General features: G+C 37.0%; 1 protein-coding gene across 1 annotated transcript in view; it reads right to left on the bottom strand.

The window, feature by feature from the left end:
- The window catches only part of LOC117179013 (beta carbonic anhydrase 1), a 544,277-nt gene that overhangs the window by 967 nt on the left and 534,965 nt on the right, over positions 1 to 8,345 (bottom strand). The window lies entirely within an intron of this gene.

The following is an 8,345-nucleotide window of genomic DNA, read 5'->3' as shown; positions in this document are numbered from 1 at the left end:
AAACTTCTTTGTTTCTTCGGCTTATCAAGTGGGTAGGGTCTCGATTTTTTTGTTGCAAAACAGGAATTTTTGATTTTTGATTCGGGACTGCCTGCGAAAGATAGTATCCGTATTCTCTCAACAATATGCTGCCTCATGGTCAGCAGCTTTGACTTGTTAAGTGTGTGATAACGGGTCTGGAGTTCGCGTCAATCACACACTGAATGCGGGACGCGTACTGTCTTTCCCAGCCTATCTTTATGGCAAGTTGATGCATTCATCTCTTGGTCTTATGATCAACCGTTGGTTTTGTTTTACGGTTCGCATCGGCCAAAGCTCTCGCTGCATTATTCACACAATAATTGATAGTCCAGAGGTCGGGTTCTACGGAAAAATGTCCACGAAGCTCGTCATCCATTTCAGCTAGATCTTTAGGCTTGAGAGAAACCTTGGTGTTGATCTTTCTTCGGGTCGTAAAGCATCGCTCTTCATTTATTGGATGCCTGCCCATGGTTGTACTTAGTGTCACCCCTCTTTCTCTGTTGCCGGCTTGTTCCAGCTGTGGTAGAGTAGGCGTTCCGCTTACATAGCCCCTTTTACGTAATAGTTCAGCATGGTTTCGCAGACGTTGCTGCAAAAAGTGCGATAGCTCCGGGTGTTTCTCGCACCACAGAGCATGCAGCCGTGCCATGTAACCCCGTTCAGGTGCCACACTCGCATCGTAGCACTCTAGCAAGTCGTGATTCAGCCCCGCATGCAAGGATAAGGCTGCGTTCTCTGAGAGGTCGCCCGGCATCCCAGAGTCACCGTTCTAGACACCTCACCCAGGTGCCATTCAGCTTTCGGCACGGTTTTCACACCTCCGCTTGTGGGTTTATTCCTGCGGGCCACCCCTGGACAATTGTCCGCGACTGCCTATTTATTTTTGTAACCATATTCAGCAGAAACCCTGGGTACAGGGACCCTCTATACGCAACCCGAGGACACGTTCGGTTATTTCAACTAATACGTTTTCGATGATTTTCTCACTGGTCGACTTTGGCGAAACGTGGTTTTTGTTCAGAATCAATTAGCTATTTAATAAAAACAAACATATTTGCTTTTTAAACAAAGTGCGTTGTTTACAGTCATTACTTATATAATTATCGAATGAAAAAGTTTTATAAGACACATTTGTTGGCCGGGCAAGCTGAAGACGAAAGTATATTTTATTTTATGTTTCGGCCAATTTTTTTTATCGATAGATTTTTCCGAGTGGACAATACTTCTACGCGGTTTCGAGCGCTTGTTGAGTTGTTGCATCCATCATCTCATTTGTAAATCTGGTTGAAATATATTTCAATCATATTTTTGAAAATGAGCTAAGGAAACCTTTTGGCGGAGGCCTGTTTTGAATTAATTTTGGAATTAATATTTTTCATAGGATTTATTTCTAGCAAATTGCATTGGTTGATAACCTAGATACAAAGTCGATGTGTCAAATTAAATCAAAAATTAATTTAATACAGGTCTCCGTGAAAAGGTACCCTAATTATTATTTGGATTTTCACAACATTTTGTCTTCTCTCCAAAATTATCATGGTACAAGTACAACGCATTTTCGTCGTCTGCTACCAATTTGGGCGCCATACTTTACTGTGCTTACGATAGGGTCGCGGAGTTGGCGCGGAATTCAAAATGGACATTAAAAACAATTCTAGTCATTCAAATGATTAATTATCATAAGATGGACAAGGATGTATATAACATGTATTTATTAAAATTTGGTTTATGAAATATAAGTCAGTTTTTGGAATTCAATGAAAATAAACTGCTACTTAGAAAATGCATGTGTTATAGATTTCTTTCTTAACTGAAACTTGGCAAGTTTGAAAAAAAAATTGTTTGTTATATGCATAATAGTAATCGCTTTAACCATTTTATAACTTTTCAATTAAACTTTTGTTTATACTTCAATATTACAAATAATATTGGAGTATGAATAAAATCTTAATTAAAAATTGTTCCTCTAACAATTTATTATAAGTTTATAATTGATTCACTGCAGTTACTGTATAACTGATTACCCTACCAATAGAAATCTTAGAGTATTCTTAGGCGAAATAGCCTGGCCGGTTTGAGACTCTCTGCAGGTTCGATTGGAATGATTTAGTCTCAAAGATAGTCAGAGAGATTTGGGTCCTTTTCAAGGTCCTTTTATCGGTCCTTTTAAGGGTGATGCGACGGTAATATAATGGTCCTTTTGTATTCGTCACGTACCGGGCGGGCAGAGTTATTTACAGCAGTTGGCAGTCGCTAACCCGACTCTCCCTTTTTAAATATTTCTTCAAATAATTAACTCTTTTTTTTAATTAATGAATTTTCTCATTATACTTATTCATAATTATAACTTATATACTAATATACATTTTTCTACTTGAATTAAAAAAATGTTGTCTTTTTTGGCGTATCTCATTCCATTTACGAGAAACGTTGTATTAATTCCAATTTTAAAAGTTGAAAAAAAAGTTAGATATCTGAAATCATCGAAACCCGTAGATTCCAAATTATTATGTTTTAGGCTGTTAACTACGAAATTCAAAAAAATGTACTTCTAAATTTTAATCCAAAAGCTTAACCAAGGACCCTTGAGTGTCGGCTACTCTATTGATATAGCCTGTGTTTGTTATTTATTATCGCATTTTTATTTCCATCCCAGAAAAGACATTTTAAAGCCTTCAAAACATTTAAACGAGCTACCGGGACCTTTAGCTATATCTACCTGAGTACCTGCGGAGAATTTCTCAGAGCTTCTCAGAGCCTTGAGAATCTTTAGCATATACTCTGAGATTTTTATCGGTAGGATAACTTCAGTTATAGTATTTTTACTGTTAAAATTAGTAAACTTCTGAAAACAACTGATTTTAATCGGATTCATTATATGCCACATCGGGTCAGTTATCGTCGATTCGTTATCACACAATGATTATTTTTAATTAATATCATTGAAGGTAAATTATGAAAATTATACTTCACAAAACAGATTTTTTACAATAATAGCAGAGCTTTAAGTGTCAAACATGATAGTTTACGAATTTTCATTGACATATTGTAGGACAAAAGAAGTGTTACAATAAATTGTAACACTTTATCTACATATATACACTGTAAACACAAAACATAGCCCATAATCAAAAATGTTGCAATAACAATTCGCAATTGAAAGCAATAGGAACGCTGCCTTGTGGATTGATTTCAATTAACTTAAATTGCAACCACTTTCATATTTAATAAATAAATATAGTATTAACCTAAAATATCATAAAGGTAAGAAAATCTTCATAAACACCCTATCGATCGAAATCTCAGAGTATATGCTAAAGATACTCTCTCAGGTAGATTCACTCTACTCACTCTCATCATGTGAAGCTAGAAAGAATAGGTCAAAATGTTTTAGCTTTGTAAGCGCATTCTTCTAAAACAGAGCAGTTTCGCAGGCGAAGAGTAGAAAAATATCATCTCCTCCCTTTTTATATGATAAAGGCAGTAGAGTGTATGCTTTCATCGTGGGACCGTCCCAGCAGGGCCTGGGCTCCAGATTCATTCCTTGTCTGACAGATAAACTATCTGACCAGGTCTACGAATGTGTGTCAGGACAAAAATCCTGACATTGTCACATAAATTGGCGACCCATGCCAGGATACTTTTGATTAATACGTCATTCTCAAAAAAGTATCCATAAGAACCTTGTTTTGTAAAGGAATTAAAATCAAGAAAATACGTACTGCGCTGAACTAAGTAGGGTCACAGTGATTTCTTGTCTAGAAAATTAGGATAAAAGGCGAGACGTCACCCAAACAAGTTGGCGTCGTTGGAATTGCAGAATTTACGGACTCTAAAACCCACGGCTCACCAGAACGAGTAGATCTACTGAAGCAGCCACCAACAATCTTCACGGGTAATCGCAAGTGCGTAAAAAGAAAAGGAAAAAAAAAATTTTTTTAAGAAAAAGGAGTGTTCTGTAACGACTCTCTAAAACCTCGTAAGGCTAGTCGACTACGCGAGACTAGACCTTTCATTCAAAAACGTTCATCGATTCATTCATAATATTTGGCGAAAGTTGTAGCACTTTCGTTTCAAATAGTGAATTTAAATTAGAAAATAGTAACTGGCTAGAGGGTTGACTTCGCCACGGACCATACGCGTACGTGAGTATTTCATTGTAACAAACGATATAGAGAATAGATAACGCTGCGCGACATACCACCCGACATCTGTTAACATAAGTAGGAAACTCAAAATTAGGAACACTACTAAACACACAATAATAAGAAGAAAGAAGTTATGGCAGACGGAATTAAGAAAAATCCATCTTCACACATGGAAAATACCCCCCTAGTAGCTACAAATGCAGATATAATCGGCATGCTACAAAAATTATCAGACCGGATGTCAAACATGGAAATCGCGATAAATACTCGTACAGAGGAAATTCGCTCTTTAGCAAAGAATTTGGATTTGGATACTTCGGACGAAAGCGAAAGGGGGAACGATGATGAATCTCGAGCATGTAACGATGATGCGTTGCATGTAGAATCTGAACCAATTGATCCTAGGATTCTACAAAGGTTGTCGAACGAAAGAGTAACAACTCCCACTGAAGTCAACCCTACAAGAGGAACTATGCCTGCGAGAGACGCAGTCAAATTAATTAAAAAATTCAACGGACAAGACGATATGGGAGTGGAACCCTTCATCGCTCTTGTAGTTAGAATCAAATCACAGTGCTCGAATCGAGGTGTTTTATTAGACTGGATCATTGCAGAAAAAATAGAAGGAGAAGCGGAAAAATCTACTCGTTTCTTATCAATTCAGGGTTATCATGATCTTTTCAAAGCTCTTAGAAATAATTTTGGAACTATCGGATCACTAGAAACTCATCGCACAAAACTCTCACAAGTAATTCAAGGAGCTGGGGAAAGTACGCAGAATTTCAATGCACGATTCAAACCAAAGAATGCACGAACTTTTGTATGATGTTCAGTCGAAAAATCCCTTAACACATGAACGAGAAATTTGCATAAAAAATGAAGAGCAAACAGTTCTAAAAAAATACATCATGAATTTAAGAGAAGAACTTTCAGGCCGAGTTTCAAGCAAAAATTCCAGCGATGTTAGAGAAGCACAACAAATGGCAATCCAATCCGAAGTCTGGTTAACGGAAAGAAGTAAAATTCGCCAATCCAAAAAGACGATTAAGCCCCAAATACCAATTCGCACAACTGTCAATAAATCTCCTTTTAAAACCTTAAACTCCCAATTAAATAAACAAAAATACCCTTCATTAAACAATCCTCTAAATCACAACATACCCTTTCAGCAGAGAATCAATTTATTTTGCAGTCACTGCAAAATCCCTGCACACACTCAATGTTTCTCCAAACAGAAAAATTTTCATACGAAAGCCTCGGTAAGTCGACCTCCGAATCGTGTGAATTATCTCCAAGAAGAAACGGAAGAAGATATCAAAGAAAAGGAAATGGAATCGGAGACAGACTATCAGCAATATCTGGAAGATTATATTCTATCAGAGGACAATTACACGGAGCAACCAAACCTGTAAAACCAGAGAATTTAAATGAACAAAAAGTTTTTAATGGAAAATGATAAGCACCGAACAAACGAAGTCACCAAGTTTAAGTTCCAAGAGCAAGAACATATCTTTGTAATTGTACCAAAAAAAGGCATCATCAAAACGCTATTTCTATACTCTTATCAGTTCAACTTGTCAAACAGCTCCCTCCAGCTCGATGATAAGGTCTATCCCTTGGAGTACGATGGTATCCTTATCCCCAAAAACACCATAAAAATGATAAGCGTGAAAACAAACAAAAATCAGGGGAACATTCTCATAGAAGATAATCCCTACATTCCAAATTCCATTTACCGTATTGTTGACTCACAGGTTATGATTCCCCTTAGTTACGAAACCAAATCAGACTTGAGTAATCTCAAGTCTGATTCGGTTTCGTTACTAACTACTAACTACAGCACACTTACTAAAGTGATGAAGAGATAAAGTACAAGTCTATCAATGTCGCCCAAGAACGAGAGGAGCGTATAACTTACATTACGCAGAATGAATTAAATGCTAGATTGAAATTATTAAACGGAAATTTGAGGCTTGAATACATAGAAGATGAACACAGAATACAGATTCAAAATATAGCAAAAGATAGATCAGGACATTTTCTCACTGCAAGGAGATCCCCTACCCTGCACAAGTCTCGCATCACATAAAATCACCCTAAAAGACGAAGCAAATATTAACATACGTCGACCACGACATCCGGAATGCCACAAAGAAGAAATTTCAAATCAGGTAAATGAAATATTGACTAAGAGAATAATAGAGGCTTCGAACTCACCATTTAATTCACCCTTTTGGGTAGCCCCGAAAAAACGCGAAGCGTCGATAAAACCTAAATTGAGGTTTTTAATTGATTTTAGGAAGTTAAATGAAAAAACAGATCAAGATGTCTACATCATTTCAAAGAATGATGGATACAGCATTAAGACGACTGTTAGGAAAATTATGCTTTGCTTATCTGGACGACATTGTTGTCTTTGGTAACACACTCGAAGAAAACAACGAACATCTAGTTATCTTATTTGAACGTTTACGGGCTACTGGACTTAAACTTCAACCAGACAAGTGTGAGTTTCTTCGACGGAATTAGAATATCTGGTACACGTGATCACGGAAAACGGAGTGAAACCAAACCCATACAAATTATCTGCTTTCAAAAATTTCAAAAGACCTGAGAAACAAAAAGAAGTTATGTCTTTCTTTTGACTAGCTGGATATTACCAAAAATTTATTAAAAAATTCTCTACGATAGCTAAACCTTTAACAGCACTGACAAAGAAAAATCGTACCTTTAAGTAGACGACATCTTGCGAAACAAGTTTTAAAATATTGAAAGTTGCTCTTTGCTCTGAATCGGTATTAAGATATCCCGAATTCAAGGGCACATTTACTTTGACCACCGACGCAAGTAATGTTGGACTAGCCGTAATTTTATCGCAACAGGAACACCCAGTTTGTTACATATCTAGAACTCTAAATGAACCTGAGCTAAATTTCACCACTACCGAAAAGAAAACATTAGCAACTATCTGGGCAGTTAAGCGGTTTCGTCAATATCTTCTCGGACGTTAATTCATAATACTAACGGACCATCAAGCTTTGACATGGCTTTTTAACGTAAAGGACGTTTCACCCAGGTTAATGAGGTGGAGATTTCAGATGGAAGCATACACATGCAAGGTCGTGTATAAAAAAGGGAAGGAAAATACGGCAGCTGACGCGCTTTCGAGAATGCACCCCATTCAAGATCAAAATCTCTCAGAACAATCGGAAGAGAATGCCAACATCAACCAAGTAGATGAATCTCAAGAAGTTGACGAGATTGATACATTATCATTATCAGGCGAAGATAATGAACCAATTTCTGAAAGATTGCGAGATCATGAACCGACGGATAAAAAGGAAATTCAAAATCGTAATGCAAACTGGAAAGGAATCGCCTGCCTAGTAAATTCAAAGTAAAACCTGTTGCCAACGGAAAGAATTGGATTAAAATTAGCAAGCAAAACATTTTATCTTTGCTAAGAATCCAGTTACTAGACTATGACGAATGAAAATGGGTCAAACTCCTCTACATAAAAATTAAAGATTTCACCAGAAACAAAACCTGGCACATACTTAAATTTCATATGGAGGATCCCTTGATAAAAATCACGGAACGTGAACGCATCGGAGATATTTTGAATTTTCTATTACAGACAAAATTCACAGAATATATGTTTTTGCCGTGCGAACGACTTAATAAAAAATTGAGTGAAGAAGAGAAACAAAACCTGTTGAGGGAATCACACGGAAACGTGGCCACTGGTCACTTTGGAGAAAATAAAACAATCAAGAGACTACGCTAACAAACATCATGGGAAAATATGGAGAAAGACGTGATCGAATTCGTTAAAAAATGTCAAGCATGCCAACGTGAAAAACTAACCCGAATTCACCCCAAAGTTGAAGCAGTCATTCCGGAAATGCCGACGCAGCAGCATGAGAAAATCACAATGGACATACTAGGCAGTATGATAAGTACCTGAAAATTCTAATAGATGGCATTAGTATTCACTAATGTGAACCATTTTCGTCGAGCTTGATCCTTCAAATGAAGCCTGTCAAAAAATTCAGCCATTTACGTTTACGCATTTATAAGTTACAGCGCTGAGAAGCGACTAACCTCCGAGTTTTTTTTAATATGGAAAAATCTGAGTTTCGAGTTTTGATCAAACACTACTATCTTCGCAAGAAA

Source organism: Belonocnema kinseyi, chromosome 8, assembly GCF_010883055.1.
Source record: "Belonocnema kinseyi isolate 2016_QV_RU_SX_M_011 chromosome 8, B_treatae_v1, whole genome shotgun sequence".
Taxonomy (NCBI): domain Eukaryota; kingdom Metazoa; phylum Arthropoda; class Insecta; order Hymenoptera; family Cynipidae; genus Belonocnema; species Belonocnema kinseyi.
This window is presented reverse-complemented; position numbering and strand designations above follow the sequence as displayed.